The sequence below is a fragment of the Siphateles boraxobius genome, unplaced genomic scaffold (genome assembly GCF_051911475.1).
Source record: "Siphateles boraxobius isolate OS27281-9 unplaced genomic scaffold, OSU_SipBor_1 51, whole genome shotgun sequence".
NCBI classification, from domain to species: domain Eukaryota; kingdom Metazoa; phylum Chordata; class Actinopteri; order Cypriniformes; family Leuciscidae; genus Siphateles; species Siphateles boraxobius.
In genome coordinates this window covers 2,454,010-2,471,914 of record NW_027509153.1, presented here as the reverse complement: position 1 = coordinate 2,471,914, position 17,905 = coordinate 2,454,010, and the positions used below count along the sequence as shown (strand labels likewise).

Below are 17,905 nucleotides of genomic sequence, written 5' to 3'. Positions count from 1 at the left end.
GAGGTTTCGAGAATGGTTTGAAAACCACTGGCTTAGGCCAGAATCTGCTACTTCCTATTGTTGAGATCCAGCCTCTGGATGTATTCAAAACAGTCTTTACAAATATGAATATATAATTCATGAAAATCTTTCTGGATTTTGTCTTTCAGATCAGCTGAAAGCATAGCAGAGATTGCTTTCCATTTCTCCCAGCTGAGACAGAATTTAGATGTATTGTAACTGGAGGTTCCAAAAACATTTCAGACACAAGTATTGAGAGTTTCAGATATTCCCTCTTTCTTCAACAGAGCCCTGCATGCCCCTCGGGTTTTGGAAATAATCCCCTAACCTCTTTCATGATGTAATCAGCTATTTTCCTGACCTGCTACCTCTTTTAGACTTTTTATGCCAACACATTGTAGAGAGTTCAGCAAGTGGCGCTGTGGCTTAGTTGGTCAAAGCGCCTGTCTTGTAAACAGGAGATCCTGGGTTCGAATCCCAACAGTGCCTTTGCCACAGGATGTGGGCACCACTCACTTAATCTTTTACATATGTAAATCTTTGCATGCTGAACAGTGTGCATCTGCACAAAATGAGGAAATCTAAGAAGTGATGTGGATGCAATAGCGTCTTAAAGATCGTCTTTTGTGGCTCTGTGGCGCAATGGATAGCGCATTGGACTTCTAGATTGTGAATGGAGATATTCAAAGGTTGTGGGTTTGAGTCCCACCAGAGTCGTGCATACCCTCTATTGCTCAGATGTTTTGGAAACAATCCTCTTACCTCTAAGGGACCCCGTTCATGACGTGATCAGCTGTTTTCCTGATGTGGTACCTCTTTTAGACTTGTTTTACCAACAAATTTCACAGTATCTGGCTCTGTGGCTTAGCTGGTCAAAGCGCCTGTCTTGTAAACAGGAGATCCTGGGTTCAAATCCCAGCAGTGCCTTTGGCACAGGATATGGGAGTGCTTAACCTTTTCACATATGAAAGTCTTTGCATGACGAACTGTGTTTACCTGCACAAAACTGGAAAAACTAAGAAGTGCTGCGCATGCAACACTTCCCTGAAGTGTGTCATTTTATGGTACAATGGATAGAACTTTGGACTTCTAGGATGCGAATGGAGAAATTCCCTGGTTGTGAGTCCCACCAGAATAGTCAGTGGCCTCTTTTGCTCTGATGTCTCTGTGAGTCAGACATATGCTTAAAACTTGAATCCACAAACTACTTCAGAAGCATACCCTTCACGTTCTGCTTATTTCCCTTATTGGACACACCCAACTCAGATCACAGAGTACTCTACTAATTAACTTAAGTCACCTATTTAAATAAGAATAGGTTGAAATCCACTGGCCTAGGCCAAAAGCTGCAACAACCTATTGTTGGCCACCTACCTAGAAAAAAAGAAGAAAAAAAAACACGCTTTCCATTTCTCCAAGCTGAAACAGCATTTAGATGTATCGTAACTGGAGGTTCCCGAAACATTTGAGACACGAGTACTGAGAGTTTCGATCCAGAAATAAATGGCTTGAGATAATCCCTTGTCCCTCAACAGAAGCCTGCACACCTTTCAGGTTTTGGAAATAATCCTGTAACTTCAAAGGGACCTATTCATGATGTAATCAGCTATTCTCTTCTTTTAGACTTTGTATACAAAAGCATCGAACAAGTGACAGTAACTGGCGCTGTGGCTTAGTTGGTCAAAGCGCCTGTCTAGTAAACAGGAGATCCTGGGTTCGAATCCCAGCAGTGCCTAATCTGTGGCTTCTAAGAGTAGTCATTTAACCTTCTCTGATGTGAAAGCTTAAAGCTTGTCTTTTTTGGCTCTGTGGCGCAATGGATAGCGCATTGGACTTCTAGATTGTGAATGGAGATATTCAAAGGTTGTGGGTTTGTCATATGGGTAATTAATAAATAAAAACGTATCGATACAAGGCCCCCACTCCAGAGCATTTTTTCACACACCGGCTTGTCTTGTGGATGTCTTGTGGATGCCATACCACCTTTGGAAGGTCAGGCTGTGCTGTCCTGTGTGTGGAGAATCAGGGTGTTCTGGTTAACCTCCACCAGCTGCATGGATGTTCCTCTCATCACCAAGCTGTTGCCCAGTACAAGCTGCCTTATCCTGCGATAGTCTTGCAGGATCAGAGACAATCTTGACAGGGCTCCCTTGCCTTTTCTTTTGGGGCTTGCGTGGACAGTGCAAAGTCTGATGAAGATGGTCTCCAGCAGACGGCAACAGTCAGGCCACTGAGCAGGTGCGCTGCTTGCACCCAGGACACATCTGGTGGTGCTCTCTACACCAGGGTGAGTGGGCTTCTTCGGGACCTTGAAGCGTCCACTCAGCAGTCTCTTTCGGCATCGACTGTCATACACCACCCGTTCCTTGTCCCGGTCATCCAGGTTCTGCCAAAGAGCAATTATGGTGTTGGCTTCCTGGTTGGTCAGGCTGAGGGCTGTGTGGTCCCGGAGATCCACCAGATATTCTGCCAGCTGGTCCACATGTTGATAACCCGGGATATTTTGGTAGTCAACAGCCTATTAAAAAACACAAACATGCAATACAATTATTACATCACATCTGTCTAATGCATAATTCCATAACTGATTGTGTTATTTTCCTGTTTATCACCGTAAAGCACTGTATAGTACAAAGCAGAGAGAGCGCCATTCTTGACATTTTACAAAGCACCAAATAAATAAAGATGACTTGACTTGATGTGTATTTGCAGCTTACAAATGAATTTAGGCTGTACTTTTAAATGTAAAATATGTGGAAAGTCTGGATTTAAAGCACTGGATGTTAATTCATCATAATTATTCTAGTTAATTTGAAAGACATACAAAGGAGTAGTATTTACCGTCTCTTCTTCATCATCATCCTGACCAGCATCCTCTGGCTCTGAGGGGAGAGTTGAAACAGATGTTTCAGAGGGAACAGGTGTGACAGCAGTCCCTGAGGGTCCAGGTGATGAAGGAGACTGTGTGAGGACAAGTTTGGGGTCAGGGACCAGTGAAGGGGATGTGGAGCCCAGTACAGGTGTGGCACTGCTGGTGACCAGGGTGGAAGAACCCAGTGTCAGTGTGGAAGAGGGTGGTGACAGAACAGCCTCCGGATCTGCTATTGTGTGATCCTCGCTGATGTCACAGAAGCCCTCATCTTCATCTCGCTCCTCCACACTGAGGTCCTCAATGAGCTCTGCTGTCTGCTCAGAGTCAGGATTCATGTCCTGCAGTGCCTGACCAGTCTGCTGGAACAGATACTGCACTCCAATGAGCTCACCTGAAATAAAAACAATAAAAAAACGGAAATTAAATAGAATGTTGTGTATCATATTTGATACATTAGGCTTTTGTAGTAGCTCTACACACATTTTCACACCTTAGACACAGATAAGGATTGTGAGGTTACTTCCTTGTCATTACAAAGCCCCGGATTGCCATTGACCACACTAATGAATGAATTGGATATGCACAACCTATGGGGCGGCAGTGGCTCAGTGGTTCATGTAGGTTATCTACAAACCGAAAGGTTGGTGGTTCAATCCCCGGTTCCACCTGACCAAGTGTCGAGGTGTCCATGCCACCCAACTGCTCCTGACGAGCTGGGTGGCGCCTTGCATGGCTGACACCGCCGTCGGTGTTTGAATGTGTGTATGAATGGGTGAATGTGAGGCAACTATGTAAAGCGCTTTGGTGGCCATTCGGTCTGTGAAAGCGCTATATAAATGCAGTCCATTTACCATCCATCAGGCGTGGAAGCACACATGTGCTAATTTGAAAACGCATCACTCAGGAGTGCTATAAAAGGCAGCAGGTGAGTTCACCTGTCTTCAACAAAAATGGAAGGAGCTAGAAGAAGAAGAAGAAGAAGAAGAGTGAGAATAAGAGGGGGGGCTCGAAGAGGAGAAGGAGGTAGAGGAAGAGGAGAAGGAGGTAGAGGAAGAGGTGAAGGAGGTAGAGGGACCATGGACTGACACCGATGGAAGCTGGACAAAGAGTTCAACCAAATCTCTGGTTGATACTGTAACTGAAGTTACAGTATTCTTGTTGCTTTTACAGCAGTTTTTCTTCAGAGTCAAACTGTATGTACTTCATGCAGTAATTTTAATTTGTCTACAGATTTTATATTTTTCATTGATTTCATTGTTGGTTGATTACTGTAACTGATTATGGTAAGAAATACTGTAAATAAATACTTGAAATATGAGTCTGCAGAAATCAGTGTTGTGCAGTGCTTGGTAAGTTTATAGTAGGCCTATTTGTGTACATTCTCCCTATATCTCAAACTAATCATGAAGAATGTTGTTTGTGTGTCACAATTTTTTTTTCATCTAAATTATCCCTTACATAACAATGTCTGGCCAAAAATCTAGCACATGCTATTTCCTAAAAATAGTATTTTTACAAATGTGTTTTTTATTTATCACAACAGTGTGAAACTGGTTACAATAGTGTCTGATCATTGAGGACTGTGTTGGTTAAATGAAAACTAATAGCATTTTCACAAATATGTGTATATCTTTTGACTGAAGTGTGTATGTTTTGACAGAAGTGTGTCATTTTCCAAACAATCTAGGAATTATGCCAATTGAGTGTGGTGTTTGGATAATTGTGATTACATTTTGAAAAAAAGAACCCGGTTTTCAAAATTGCGTGTAAACAATTGAAAAAAACTGTAAATATATACTAACTCTTCATTTCAAAATAGAACACATCTTTCTCTGCACACACTAACTTTACCAAAACACTGGAAATCTGACTCAGAATGAAATTATTCTGTCATGATTTCCGTTACACGAGAGTAGATGTTAAAACATCATGCTGATTTGTACTCGGCTTTCGCCAAGATAATCACCAACTAAGACGTAGCTTTACAGTAACCTATGCTTCTCCATCCATTTACGCTTCTTTCCATCTAGTGACGTGAATCTTCTGTCTGGTGTTAATACAGTGTATTGCGCGTCAGCACACACAACGGCTGCAACCACAGTGCGGTCCCCCATAACAACCCTCTGGATTGAGCGGAGTAGGGAACATCTCTAGGGTCTTCAAGTGGGCACCTTCCGTCCTCAGTGTTTCGTCGACTAGCCCACGACACCTCAAGAGGGCTCGACAGTGACTCTGGCGTCCCAGAGTCACCCCCCTCCGTCCCCCACTCAACTCAGCCCAGCTTACTGACCTCTACTTCCCTCTTGCTGCTGAGACCTAACCACAATCTCACAATCTCTCCGCAACCCAACCATACGCGCCAACCCGTTTGACTAAGGCTGTCGAGCCCCACTGGTGCGTTAATATGCAGTTTCAGTGGCAACGGTTCCGTATGGCATACCACCTACCACAAAACACAATATCTGCCCAACCACCCGTCATTCACGCAATATACACAGGAACGTAATGACTGTAAATACTTTACAACCTATACAAATAAACCAACAGTTGCTGCTGAGACCTAACCACAATCTCACCGCAACCCAACCATACGCGCCAACCCGTTTGACTAAGGCTGTCGAGCCCCACTGGTGCGTTAATATGCAGTTTCAGTGGCAACGGTTCCGTATGGCATACCACCTACCACAAAACACAATATCTGCCCAACCACCCGTCATTCACGCAATATATACAGGAACGTAATGACTGTAAATACTATACAACCTATACAAATAAACCAACAGTTGCTGCTGAGACCTAACCACAATCTCACAATCTCTCCGCAACCCAACCATACGCGCCAACCCGTTTGACTAAGGCTGTCGAGCCCCACTGGTGCGTTAATATGCAGTTTCAGTGGCAACGGTTCTGTATGGCATACCACCTACCGCAAAACACAATATCTGCCCAACCACCCGTCATTCACGCAATATACACAGGAACGTAATGACTGTAAATACTATACAACCTATACAAATAAACCAACAGACCTTTCAAGTTTTCAAGAATTCTACGAAACCGTAGCATGGCGGCCTGTACACAGCCAGCTAGAATCTTTCCGTCTCAACCACAGCCAGTTGCTGCTCCTTTCTGCTGCTTCAGATAAGTTCTTTACTGTACGACGCAACTCTTGGCCACTGAATCTGACGTCTCTGAGGAACCGGGTTGTAGAGTGTGCCACAAAACCACGACAACCCACTTCCACTGGATAAACCTGGACTCTCCATCCTCGCTGTTCTGCTTCAGTGGCCAGATGAGCATACCGCAGTTTCTTCCTCTCATATGCCTCATCTACCGCATCCTCCCATGGCACTGTTAACTCTATCAGTTGAACAATGCGTGCTGATCCAGACCACAAAACAATATCTGGCCGTAGGTTAGTGGTGGCAATCTCAGGTGGAAAAATAAGCCGTTGATCAAGATCAACCAGCATCTTCCAGTCCCTAGCAGCTTCCAGTTGTCCTGGGCGAGAATTGGTGTTAGCACCTTTTCTTGGTGGTTGCTCGCCTGGGCGGAGGAATATTGTCTTCTGCGTGTAATGTTTTGCTAGAACAGGCGGCAATTTATTGGTCATACTACGCTTGCCTTCCAATGCTAAAGCCAAACATCGCAATACTTGGTCATGGCGCCAAGTAAACCGACCCTGGCTAAGAGCCACCTTACATCCTGTCAAAATGTGCCTTAATGTGGCAGGTGATGAACACAAAGGACAAGATGGATCCTCTCCTACCCAGAGGTTTAGGTTCTGCGGTGATGGGAGAACATCATATGTTGACCTAATAAGGAAACTGATCCTACTCTCTTCCATTGACCAAAAGTCTTGCCAGCCCATTTTGCGTTGTTCCACACTCTCCCATCTCATCCACTCTCCCTGCTTGGCCTGGGAAATGGCCTTTATACACCTCATCCTCTCCTCCTGCTTTCGCACCTCGTTGACTACCAGCTTCCTCCTTTGGGCTGGGCCTGCCTTGTGCCATTTAGGAGGAACTAAACTGAGCCCAAAACCCCCTCTTCCATGCTGTACCTGTCCCACGATATCCCCAATTTGAAGGTCAGCCTTTGCCTCTACTACAGATTTCTTTGCTGACCACTTTCTACCAGTTTTTACCCTTGGGGCAGTCTCCCTTACGCATTTGTCACGTGACTCTGCTAAAGTCATTTCCAGTCTGACCTTGGCACACTTAAACTCCTCGGTTAAAGCAGAGACTGGCAGCTGCAATACTCCTTTACTATAAAGTCCCACTCTGCTGAGGCAGCGTGGAACTCCCAACCAAAGAATAACACTTGTTTTCACTTCGCAAGGTACATGCAGTCAATCAAAGTACAACAGGTTTCAAAATACTGGCTATTGTATTACAAAAACTTCATAGACTTTTGTGTTTCAGTTTTACAGGTATTTGCATACAAAACATGCAATCCACCATTTTTACACTAAATTTATTGGTTGGGAACTGTATGTCCACATGTACAGTATTCCAGTAAAAAGCAAATCAGTTTTTTTTCCCTTTACTGTTTACCAGCCTCTCTTAGTGAAAGACCGTGGTTGATTACATGGTCAATGATAGTGGCACGTATTTCATCACTGACTACTGTTCTTGCAGCCCTTGGAATGCCACCACCACACATTCTTACACCTCTACCTTGCCCTCTCCTTAGGCCTGCTCTTCTCCCTGGCCCTGCTCCTCTCACTGCACATCTCACTGCACATCTCACTGCATCTCTGACTGCACCTCTCACTGCACATCTCACTGCATCTCTCACTGCACCTCTCACTGCACCTCTCACTGCACATCTCACTTCACATCTCACTGCACCTCTCACTGCACCTCTCACTGCACCTCTCACTGCATCTCTCACTGCATCTCTCACTGCACCTCTCACTGCATCTGTCACTGCACATCTCACTGCACCTCTCACTGCACCTCTCACTGCACCTCTCACTGCACCTCTCACTGCACCTCTCACTGCACATCTCACTGCACCTCTAACTGCATCTCTCACTGCACATCTCACTGCACATCTCACTGCACATCTCACTGCACATCTCACTGCACCTCTCACTGCACCTCTCACTGCATCTCTCACTGGGCATGCTCTTCTCCCTGGGCCCCTTGCTCTTACTCTTCCTCGTCCAGACATTACAGTGTTTGTCTTTTTCTGTTTCCAAAAACATCACTCCTCAAAGTCCTCCTTTTACTGTATAAGTGTCAATGTAACAGAAAAAAATAACCCCTGCCACTGAGTCTAAGCCAGACTGGAATCAGCTATGGTTGGCCCAATTTACACAACATAAATCAGGTGTGTGTCAATTATTCAATTGTTTGTTTATTATCAGCTGAGATATATTGTTTTTGAACTGATATCATTGAAGAAGCCGAGGTTTTTATACTGTATCTAAGGTTTGGAATATTGTTTTTGCTATTGTGGGGTGGTGTGTGTTAACATTTGTAAATACTACAAAAACAATCCATAATTTTGTTGGGAGGTATAGCTTGTCTGTTACGAAAATGTAAGCATTGTGGAAATGTGTTCACTGACTGCATATTGTGTGAAAACTGTATAGTATTGCTCTTAATTCATTATGATAAGATTTCCTGCATACAAAATATATTTCTAAAAAGTGCACAGATGTGGAATGTGTCTTAGAATGCAAGTTTCTAAAAAGTGCACAGATGTGGAATTTGTCTTAGAATGCAATGTGGATTATGCCAGTACTTACAGAGACAGTGGTGCTTGGTGTAGGGGCACTGGACACTGCTGCGCTGGGTTGGTCAACAGCCTGAGATGGTCTCCTAGCCACACTCAGATTTGGCTTTGCAGCAGCAATGTGGGACCCACCAAATCTTGGCTTGGTAAACTAAAAAAGGGCAAAACAATTTCAATGAAAAGACTAATTGAATTGTAACAGCACATTGGCCAAAAATATAATAAAATGTAAAATGAGAAAATATCTATTGATCCTATCATTCATTATATAACTAAAGGACCTGCTTTCTTTCTTTAACTTATTTTTTTGTCTGTGTATTACCACACTCTACTACTTATACAGATTGAAATAAGCACAGTTAGAATAGAAAAATGTTTGGGAAGGTATTGCTAGAATGTGAGTATATAGTAATTTAACAAGTACCTTTTAAAAATGACTTAAAATCAAAAATAGTTTGCACATAGTTTGTAAGAGAAAGCGTTTATTAACAGTAATGAAGGTTACACTTGAAATGGCAACAAAGCAGATTCATGATGACTTAATTAATAATACGTGTATAATTAATTGTGCATAAGTGGAATGTTACCTGAGAAATACAGAATGAAAGACGTAGCTTCAGTAGCCAGTTGGAAAAATCAAGAGAGATGCCATGAAGGACGTGAGTGTCCTTTAACCCATAATGGCAAAGCCCAATTAGAGAGGAAGAGGAGAATGCAAGAGCAGAGCCCAGAGAAGAAAGAGAGATCACATAGGTTACATTGTTCTTTCACCATTTTACTTGATCTAAACCAACCTGAGACAGTGAAACTGACCAATAAGCAGACTACAGCCGCCCCTGTACAAGGTGTGACAGCTGGCAGGTAGGTGTAAAAACATACCAGCCATTTCCACTGAACTTAAACCTTTATACTAAACGTATATTAAAACTGCAATTATATAAAAAAAAATGTTATTACCTTTGACAAACTTGGTATAATTTTAGAAGTAGGCTGGGGTGGGAGCTGACGCTGACTCTGCGCCATGACCTCCTGTGCTGGTCCAGTAGCGGCAGACCGTTGTTCAACAACCCTTGGTGCTTGTCCAATAGAGGCTGTGGGCTGCTTAAGACAACCACAAAAATACATAGGCTACAATAATTGTTGAACGAGAAGAATTTGTTCAGTAAATTATACATATATAAAATAAATACAAGTTACATCTTTACATTGTTACCTTTTGAGTGTGAAAACCACATATGCACTTTGGGACCGCTCCGAGCAAGGTTGTCTGGCCGCGAGACTGCATCGGACATCTTTCAATCTGTAAACATTATCACACATATAATATAGAATACATGCATTTCTAACTTATCAGTATGAATGCCACATTAATTTATTGTAGTGTGTCATTTATTTTTATTCATGTTCTTTGAAGAGGAGATACAAACTGTAAAATTAGAGATAAAGAGTGAGTAAAGTTTGTATCCTCCTTTAAAAGAACAAGAGAGGAACATTTCACACCTTCAAAAAAACATCCATTCACTCAACATCCCCACCCCCACTGCCTCAAATCTCTGAATCTCCCAGTGCAAAAAAAAGTTTTTTTTTACATAAATAAACATAAATCTCAAATACCTGCAACATTATCTACATACATATAAATAATGATGACATAGAATTAAATGATTAGGATTACATTTATTACATCATGCAAAGGTGACAAAAGCACACTCACCCTTTGGTACACGTCATGCCACTTTTTCTGTCGAGGAGCTGGCCTGTTACCCTCATTTGATGGCCAAACTCCTGTGCTTGCAAACTTTTTTAGCCTTGCAATCCAGTCAGTATCTGACATGGCTTTATGGGATTTTTTGCCAGACATTTTTTTGTTGGGGGGCTAACGGTTAGGTTATATCGTTTTGAACAAAACTACTATAATACAAATTATTTCTTTAAAAAAGCACACACGATATTTACAATTATAATATAGTATACAATTATATACAAATATAAAATTACATTGTCCAAAAATACAGTTAAAGTTACCGAAAAATAAGTTTCGTAGTCCTCCGTTAAAATGATGCTGCCTGACCTCCGTGACAGTGATGCTCGATGTCTGAACTTTTTGACCTCTGACACGCCCCTCAGGATATGTCATTACTTCGTACACCTTCGGCTCAGTTCGGCAACTTGATTGACAATTGGCTAGCTTCCTGACTCCTCCTCCTAGCGGTGCTAAGCGTAAACGTGCCATTGACATTTCCTTGTACTCTGATTGGTCAAATGTCGAAAATGATAAGGAAAAAGTCAAGAATGGCGCTCTCTGATTGGCTGCAGATGTTATAATGTCGAGAATGGCGCTCTCTAATTGGCTGCAAATGTTATAGCGCGTCAACGTGATTGGCTGTGGCGTTCAACATTGTTCAACATTATCCCCATTTTGACGGACTATCCTTCGGCAGCTGGCGTTCAGGTCGCAGTCTCCCCTGGAGGCGTGGGTTCGAATCCCACTTCTGACAAACCTAACCTTTGGCTGCGGGCCCAAGCTAGAGTCTTTAACCCTCTGGCAAGTTTATCATTTCAGAAAAAATGGACATGTTGATTGAATCGGATTCAACTGAATTTCACGAAATAACATGTTGTGATGTTTACCGGAAGAAGATGCAGTAGAATTTCATGGCAAGGATTCTTGGAAATTTCTTGGAATGAAATGTCATGGGTTTGGGGGCATGGGGTGGAGTGTCATGACACAAGATTCAAGGAATGTCATGTAAAAAATTACATTAGCATTAACAAGACATGCCATTAGAATGAAAGAATGATATAAGCCTTAACAAAACATTGTAACAACACTGACACATATGACATGAATATGAGAGTAATACTATTACTGCATTTGTTCAACATTAGTCTTAAAAAACACTGGATTTCAATTACAGTGCATATGAACAAATGGACAAAGGCATAAAAGGGAATACAGAAAGCAGCTCCTTTATTTACACGGTCCCGTGTATAAAAAAAGCACCATTCTGCCCCGTGTGAGGCTCGAACTCACGACCTTCAGATTATGAGACTGACGCGCTGCCTAACTGCGCCAACGAGGCATGTGCTCTGACTCGGGTGAGCGGTGAAGCCCTAGATTCTAGATCATCTGCCATTCCGTGTAGGTGCAAAAATGCTGCTCACCACTGGCCGTCATGTCAGGATGGCCGAGCGGTCTAAGGCGCTGCGTTCAGGTCGCAGTCTCCCCTGGAGGCGTGGGTTCGAATCCCACTTCTGACAAACCTAACCTTTGGCTGCGGGCCCAAGCTAGAGTCTTTAACCCTCTGGCAAGTTTATCAAGAAATGCAGTAATGTTGACAAAGCACTGCAAATCAGTTCATGCTAGAATAAACCAAACATTAAAGTAACACTGACCTGCAGTACATGACCTTTAAAGTAACACTTTAGTGCAATGTATGGGATTCTATGGCACTTGGAATTTCAAGTCATGACATTTCAGAAAAAATTGACATGTTGATTGAATCGGATTCAACTGAATTTCACGAAATAACATGTTGTGATGTTTACCGGAAGAAGATGCAGTAGAATTTCATGGCAAGGATTCTTGGAAATTTCTTGGAATGAAATGTCATGGGTTTGGGGGCATGGGGTGGAGTGTCATGACACAAGATTCAAGGAATGTCATGTAAAAAATTACATTAGCATTAACAAGACATGCCATTAGAATGAAAGAATGATATAAGCCTTAACAAAACATTGTAACAACACTGACACATATGACATGAATATGAGAGTAATACTATTACTGCATTTGTTCAACATTAGTCTTAAAAAAACACTGGATTTCAATTACAGTGCATATGAAGAAATGGACAAAGGCATAAAAGGGAATACAGAAAGCAGCTCCTTTATTTACACGGTCCCGTGTATAAAAAAGCACCATTCTGCCCCGTGTGAGGCTCGAACTCACGACCTTCAGATTATGAGACTGACGCGCTGCCTAACTGCGCCAACGAGGCATGTGCTCTGACTCGGGTGAGCGGTGAAGCCCTAGATTTTAGATCATCTGCCATTCCGTGTAGGTGCAAAAATGCTGCTCACCACTGGCCGTCATGTCAGGATGGCCGAGCGGTCTAATGCGCTGCGTTCAGGTCGCAGTCTCCCCTGGAGGCGTGGGTTCGAATCCCACTTCTGACAAACCTAACCTTTGGCTGCGGGCCCAAGCTAGAGTCTTTAACCCTCTGGCAAGTTTATCAAGAAATGCAGTAATGTTGACAAAGCACTGCAAATCAGTTCATGCTAGAATAAACCAAACATTAAAGTAACACTGACCTGCAGTACATGACCTTTAAAGTAACACTTTAGTGCAATGTATGGGATTCTATGGCACTTGGAATTTCAAGTCATGACATTTCAGAAAAAATGGACATGTTGATTGAATCGGATTCAACTGAATTTCACGAAATAACATGTTGTGATGTTTACCGGAAGAAGATGCAGTAGAATTTCATGGCAAGGATTCTTGGAAATTTCTTGGAATGAAATGTCATGGGTTTGGGGGCATGGGGTGGAGTGTCATGACACAAGATTCAAGGAATGTCATGTAAAAAATTACATTAGCATTAACAAGACATGCCATTAGAATGAAAGAATGATATAAGCCTTAACAAAACATTGTAACAACACTGACACATATGACATGAATATGAGAGTAATACTATTACTGCATTTGTTCAACATTAGTCTTAAAAAAACACTGGATTTCAATTACAGTGCATATGAAGAAATGGACAAAGGCATAAAAGGGAATACAGAAAGCAGCTCCTTTATTTACACGGTCCCGTGTATAAAAAAAGCACCATTCTGCCCCGTGTGAGGCTCGAACTCACGACCTTCAGATTATGAGACTGACACGCTGCCTAACTGCGCCAACGAGGCATGTGCTCTGACTCTGGTGAGCGGTGAAGCCCTAGATTTTAGATCATCTGCCATTCCGTGTAGGTGCAAAAATGCTGCTCACCACTGGCCGCCATGTCAGGATGGCCGAGCGGTCTAAGGCGCTGCGTTCAGGTCGCAGTCTCCCCTGGAGGCGTGGGTTCGAATCCCACTTCTGACAAACCTAACCTTTGGCTGCGGGCCCAAGCTAGAGTCTTTAACCCTCTGGCAAGTTTATCAAGAAATGCAGTAATGTTGACAAAGCACTGCAAATCAGTTCATGCTAGAATAAACCAAACATTAAAGTAACACTGACCTGCAGTACATGACCTTTAAAGTAACACTTTAGTGCAATGTATGGGATTCTATGGCACTTGGAATTTCAAGTCATGACATTTCAGAAAAAATGGACATGTTGATTGAATCGGATTCAACTGAATTTCACGAAATAACATGTTGTGATGTTTACCGGAAGAAGATGCAGTAGAATTTCATGGCAAGGATTCTTGGAAATTTCTTGGAATGAAATGTCATGGGTTTGGGGGCATGGGATGCCATTAGAATGAAAGAATGATATAAGCCTTAACAAAACATTGTAACAACACTGACACATATGACATGAATATGAGAGTAATACTATTACTGCATTTGTTCAACATTAGTCTTAAAAAAACACTGGATTTCAATTACAGTGCATATGAAGAAATGGACAAAGGCATAAAAGGGAATACAGAAAGCAGCTCCTTTATTTACACGGTCCCGTGTATAAAAAAGCACCATTCTGCACCGTGTGAGGCTCGAACTCACGACCTTCAGATTATGAGACTGACGCGCTGCCTAACTGCGCCAACGAGGCATGTGCTCTGACTCGGGTGAGCGGTGAAGCCCTAGATTCTAGATCATCTGCCATTCCGTGTAGGTGCAAAAATGCTGCTCACCACTGGCCGTCATGTCAGGATGGCCGAGCGGTCTAATGCGCTGCGTTCAGGTCGCAGTCTCCCCTGGAGGCGTGGGTTCGAATCCCACTTCTGACAAACCTAACCTTTGGCTGCGGGCCCAAGCTAGAGTCTTTAACCCTCTGGCAAGTTTATCAAGAAATGCAGTAATGTTGACAAAGCACTGCAAATCAGTTCATGCTAGAATAAACCAAACATTAAAGTAACACTGACCTGCAGTACATGACCTTTAAAGTAACACTTTAGTGCAATGTATGGGATTCTATGGCACTTGGAATTTCAAGTCATGACATTTCAGAAAAAATGGACATGTTGATTGAATCGGATTCAACTGAATTTCACGAAATAACATGTTGTGATGTTTACCGGAAGAAGATGCAGTAGAATTTCATGGCAAGGATTCTTGGAAATTTCTTGGAATGAAATGTCATGGGTTTGGGGGCATGGGGTGGAGTGTCATGACACAAGATTCAAGGAATGTCATGTAAAAAATTACATTAGCATTAACAAGACATGCCATTAGAATGAAAGAATGATATAAGCCTTAACAAAACATTGTAACAACACTGACACATATGACATGAATATGAGAGTAATACTATTACTGCATTTGTTCAACATTAGTCTTAAAAAAACACTGGATTTCAATTACAGTGCATATGAAGAAATGGACAAAGGCATAAAAGGGAATACAGAAAGCAGCTCCTTTATTTACACGGTCCCGTGTATAAAAAAGCACCATTCTGCCCCGTGTGAGGCTCGAACTCACGACCTTCAGATTATGAGACTGACGCGCTGCCTAACTGCGCCAACGAGGCATGTGCTCTGACTCGGGTGAGCGGTGAAGCCCTAGATTTTAGATCATCTGCCATTCCGTGTAGGTGCAAAAATGCTGCTCACCACTGGCCGTCATGTCAGGATGGCCGAGCGGTCTAAGGCGCTGCGTTCAGGTCGCAGTCTCCCCTGGAGGCGTGGGTTCGAATCCCACTTCTGACAAACCTAACCTTTGGCTGCGGGCCCAAGCTAGAGTCTTTAACCCTCTGGCAAGTTTATCAAGAAATGCAGTAATGTTGACAAAGCACTGCAAATCAGTTCATGCTAGAATAAACCAAACATTAAAGTAACACTGACCTGCAGTACATGACCTTTAAAGTAACACTTTAGTGCAATGTATGGGATTCTATGGCACTTGGAATTTCAAGTCATGACATTTCAGAAAAAATGGACATGTTGATTGAATCGGATTCAACTGAATTTCACGAAATAACATGTTGTGATGTTTACCGGAAGAAGATGCAGTAGAATTTCATGGCAAGGATTCTTGGAAATTTCTTGGAATGAAATGTCATGGGTTTGGGGGCATGGGGTGGAGTGTCATGACACAAGATTCAAGGAATGTCATGTAAAAAATTACATTAGCATTAACAAGACATGCCATTAGAATGAAAGAATGATATAAGCCTTAACAAAACATTGTAACAACACTGACACATATGACATGAATATGAGAGTAATACTATTACTGCATTTGTTCAACATTAGTCTTAAAAAAACACTGGATTTCAATTACAGTGCATATGAAGAAATGGACAAAGGCATAAAAGGGAATACAGAAAGCAGCTCCTTTATTTACACGGTCCCGTGTATAAAAAAAGCACCATTCTGCCCCGTGTGAGGCTCGAACTCACGACCTTCAGATTATGAGACTGACGCGCTGCCTAACTGCGCCAACGAGGCATGTGCTCTGACTCTGGTGAGCGGTGAAGCCCTAGATTCTAGATCACCTGCCATTCCGTGTAGGTGCAAAAATGCTGCTCACCACTGGCCGTCATGTCAGGATGGCCGAGCGGTCTAAGGCGCTGCGTTCAGGTCGCAGTCTCCCCTGGAGGCGTGGGTTCGAATCCCGCTTCTGACAAACCTAACCTTTGGCTGCGGGCCCAAGCTAGAGTCTTTAACCCTCTGGCAAGTTTATCAAGAAATGCAGTAATGTTGACAAAGCACTGCAAATCAGTTCATGCTAGAATAAACCAAACATTAAAGTAACACTGACCTGCAGTACATGACCTTTAAAGTAACACTTTAGTGCAATGTATGGGATTCTATGGCACTTGGAATTTCAAGTCATGACATTTCAGAAAAAATGGACATGTTGATTGAATCGGATTCAACTGAATTTCACGAAATAACATGTTGTGATGTTTACCGGAAGAAGATGCAGTAGAATTTCATGGCAAGGATTCTTGGAAATTTCTTGGAATGAAATGTCATTTGTTTTTCTGGGCATGGGGTGGAGTGTCATGACACAAGATTCAAGGAATGTCATGTAAAAAATTACATTAGCATTAACAAGACATGCCATTAGAATGAAAGAATGATATAAGCCTTAACAAAACATTGTAACAACACTGACACATATGACATGAATATGAGAGTAATACTATTACTGCATTTGTTCAACATTAGTCTTAAAAAAACACTGGATTTCAATTACAGTGCATATGAAGAAATGGACAAAGGCATAAAAGGGAATACAGAAAGCAGCTCCTTTATTTACACGGTCCCGTGTATAAAAAAGCACCATTCTGCACCGTGTGAGGCTCGAACTCACGACCTTCAGATTATGAGACTGACGCGCTGCCTAACTGCGCCAACGAGGCATGTGCTCTGACTCGGGTGAGCGGTGAAGCCCTAGATTCTAGATCATCTGCCATTCCGTGTAGGTGCAAAAATGCTGCTCACCACTGGCCGTCATGTCAGGATGGCCGAGCGGTCTAATGCGCTGCGTTCAGGTCGCAGTCTCCCCTGGAGGCGTGGGTTCGAATCCCACTTCTGACAAACCTAACCTTTGGCTGCGGGCCCAAGCTAGAGTCTTTAACCCTCTGGCAAGTTTATCAAGAAATGCAGTAATGTTGACAAAGCACTGCAAATCAGTTCATGCTAGAATAAACCAAACATTAAAGTAACACTGACCTGCAGTACATGACCTTTAAAGTAACACTTTAGTGCAATGTATGGGATTCTATGGCACTTGGAATTTCAAGTCATGACATTTCAGAAAAAATGGACATGTTGATTGAATCGGATTCAACTGAATTTCACGAAATAACATGTTGTGATGTTTACCGGAAGAAGATGCAGTAGAATTTCATGGCAAGGATTCTTGGAAATTTCTTGGAATGAAATGTCATGGGTTTGGGGGCATGGGGTGGAGTGTCATGACACAAGATTCAAGGAATGTCATGTAAAAAATTACATTAGCATTAACAAGACATGCCATTAGAATGAAAGAATGATATAAGCCTTAACAAAACATTGTAACAACACTGACACATATGACATGAATATGAGAGTAATACTATTACTGCATTTGTTCAACATTAGTCTTAAAAAAACACTGGATTTCAATTACAGTGCA

At 42.4% G+C, this 17,905-nt stretch overlaps 18 non-coding genes across 18 annotated transcripts; 11 read left to right on the top strand and 7 right to left on the bottom strand.

The window, feature by feature from the left end:
• Positions 1-415: 415 nt before the first annotated feature.
• On the top strand, positions 416-489 carry trnat-ugu (transfer RNA threonine (anticodon UGU)). The gene has a single exon. It is a non-coding gene; the product is annotated as a tRNA-Thr (tRNA).
• Positions 490-628: 139 nt separating this feature from the next.
• trnar-ucu (transfer RNA arginine (anticodon UCU)) lies at positions 629-717 on the top strand. Its single transcript is given in 2 exon segments — positions 629-665; positions 682-717. It is a non-coding gene; the product is annotated as a tRNA-Arg (tRNA).
• Positions 718-853: 136 nt separating this feature from the next.
• trnat-ugu (transfer RNA threonine (anticodon UGU)) lies at positions 854-927 on the top strand. The gene has a single exon. It is a non-coding gene; the product is annotated as a tRNA-Thr (tRNA).
• A 734-nt stretch (positions 928-1,661) lies between these two features.
• trnat-agu (transfer RNA threonine (anticodon AGU)) lies at positions 1,662-1,735 on the top strand. The gene has a single exon. It is a non-coding gene; the product is annotated as a tRNA-Thr (tRNA).
• Positions 1,736-11,626: 9,891 nt separating this feature from the next.
• Positions 11,627-11,700, bottom strand: trnam-cau (transfer RNA methionine (anticodon CAU)). The gene has a single exon. It is a non-coding gene; the product is annotated as a tRNA-Met (tRNA).
• Positions 11,701-11,795: 95 nt separating this feature from the next.
• trnal-cag (transfer RNA leucine (anticodon CAG)) lies at positions 11,796-11,878 on the top strand. The gene has a single exon. It is a non-coding gene; the product is annotated as a tRNA-Leu (tRNA).
• A 666-nt stretch (positions 11,879-12,544) lies between these two features.
• On the bottom strand, positions 12,545-12,618 carry trnam-cau (transfer RNA methionine (anticodon CAU)). The gene has a single exon. It is a non-coding gene; the product is annotated as a tRNA-Met (tRNA).
• Positions 12,619-12,713: 95 nt separating this feature from the next.
• trnal-cag (transfer RNA leucine (anticodon CAG)) lies at positions 12,714-12,796 on the top strand. The gene has a single exon. It is a non-coding gene; the product is annotated as a tRNA-Leu (tRNA).
• Positions 12,797-13,463: 667 nt separating this feature from the next.
• trnam-cau (transfer RNA methionine (anticodon CAU)) lies at positions 13,464-13,537 on the bottom strand. Its single transcript has one exon. It is a non-coding gene; the product is annotated as a tRNA-Met (tRNA).
• Positions 13,538-13,632: 95 nt separating this feature from the next.
• On the top strand, positions 13,633-13,715 carry trnal-cag (transfer RNA leucine (anticodon CAG)). The gene has a single exon. It is a non-coding gene; the product is annotated as a tRNA-Leu (tRNA).
• Positions 13,716-14,316: 601 nt separating this feature from the next.
• On the bottom strand, positions 14,317-14,390 carry trnam-cau (transfer RNA methionine (anticodon CAU)). Its single transcript has one exon. It is a non-coding gene; the product is annotated as a tRNA-Met (tRNA).
• A 95-nt stretch (positions 14,391-14,485) lies between these two features.
• trnal-cag (transfer RNA leucine (anticodon CAG)) lies at positions 14,486-14,568 on the top strand. Its single transcript has one exon. It is a non-coding gene; the product is annotated as a tRNA-Leu (tRNA).
• Positions 14,569-15,234: 666 nt separating this feature from the next.
• Positions 15,235-15,308, bottom strand: trnam-cau (transfer RNA methionine (anticodon CAU)). Its single transcript has one exon. It is a non-coding gene; the product is annotated as a tRNA-Met (tRNA).
• Positions 15,309-15,403: 95 nt separating this feature from the next.
• Positions 15,404-15,486, top strand: trnal-cag (transfer RNA leucine (anticodon CAG)). Its single transcript has one exon. It is a non-coding gene; the product is annotated as a tRNA-Leu (tRNA).
• A 667-nt stretch (positions 15,487-16,153) lies between these two features.
• On the bottom strand, positions 16,154-16,227 carry trnam-cau (transfer RNA methionine (anticodon CAU)). Its single transcript has one exon. It is a non-coding gene; the product is annotated as a tRNA-Met (tRNA).
• A 95-nt stretch (positions 16,228-16,322) lies between these two features.
• Positions 16,323-16,405, top strand: trnal-cag (transfer RNA leucine (anticodon CAG)). The gene has a single exon. It is a non-coding gene; the product is annotated as a tRNA-Leu (tRNA).
• A 668-nt stretch (positions 16,406-17,073) lies between these two features.
• Positions 17,074-17,147, bottom strand: trnam-cau (transfer RNA methionine (anticodon CAU)). Its single transcript has one exon. It is a non-coding gene; the product is annotated as a tRNA-Met (tRNA).
• Positions 17,148-17,242: 95 nt separating this feature from the next.
• Positions 17,243-17,325, top strand: trnal-cag (transfer RNA leucine (anticodon CAG)). The gene has a single exon. It is a non-coding gene; the product is annotated as a tRNA-Leu (tRNA).
• Positions 17,326-17,905: the final 580 nt, after the last annotated feature.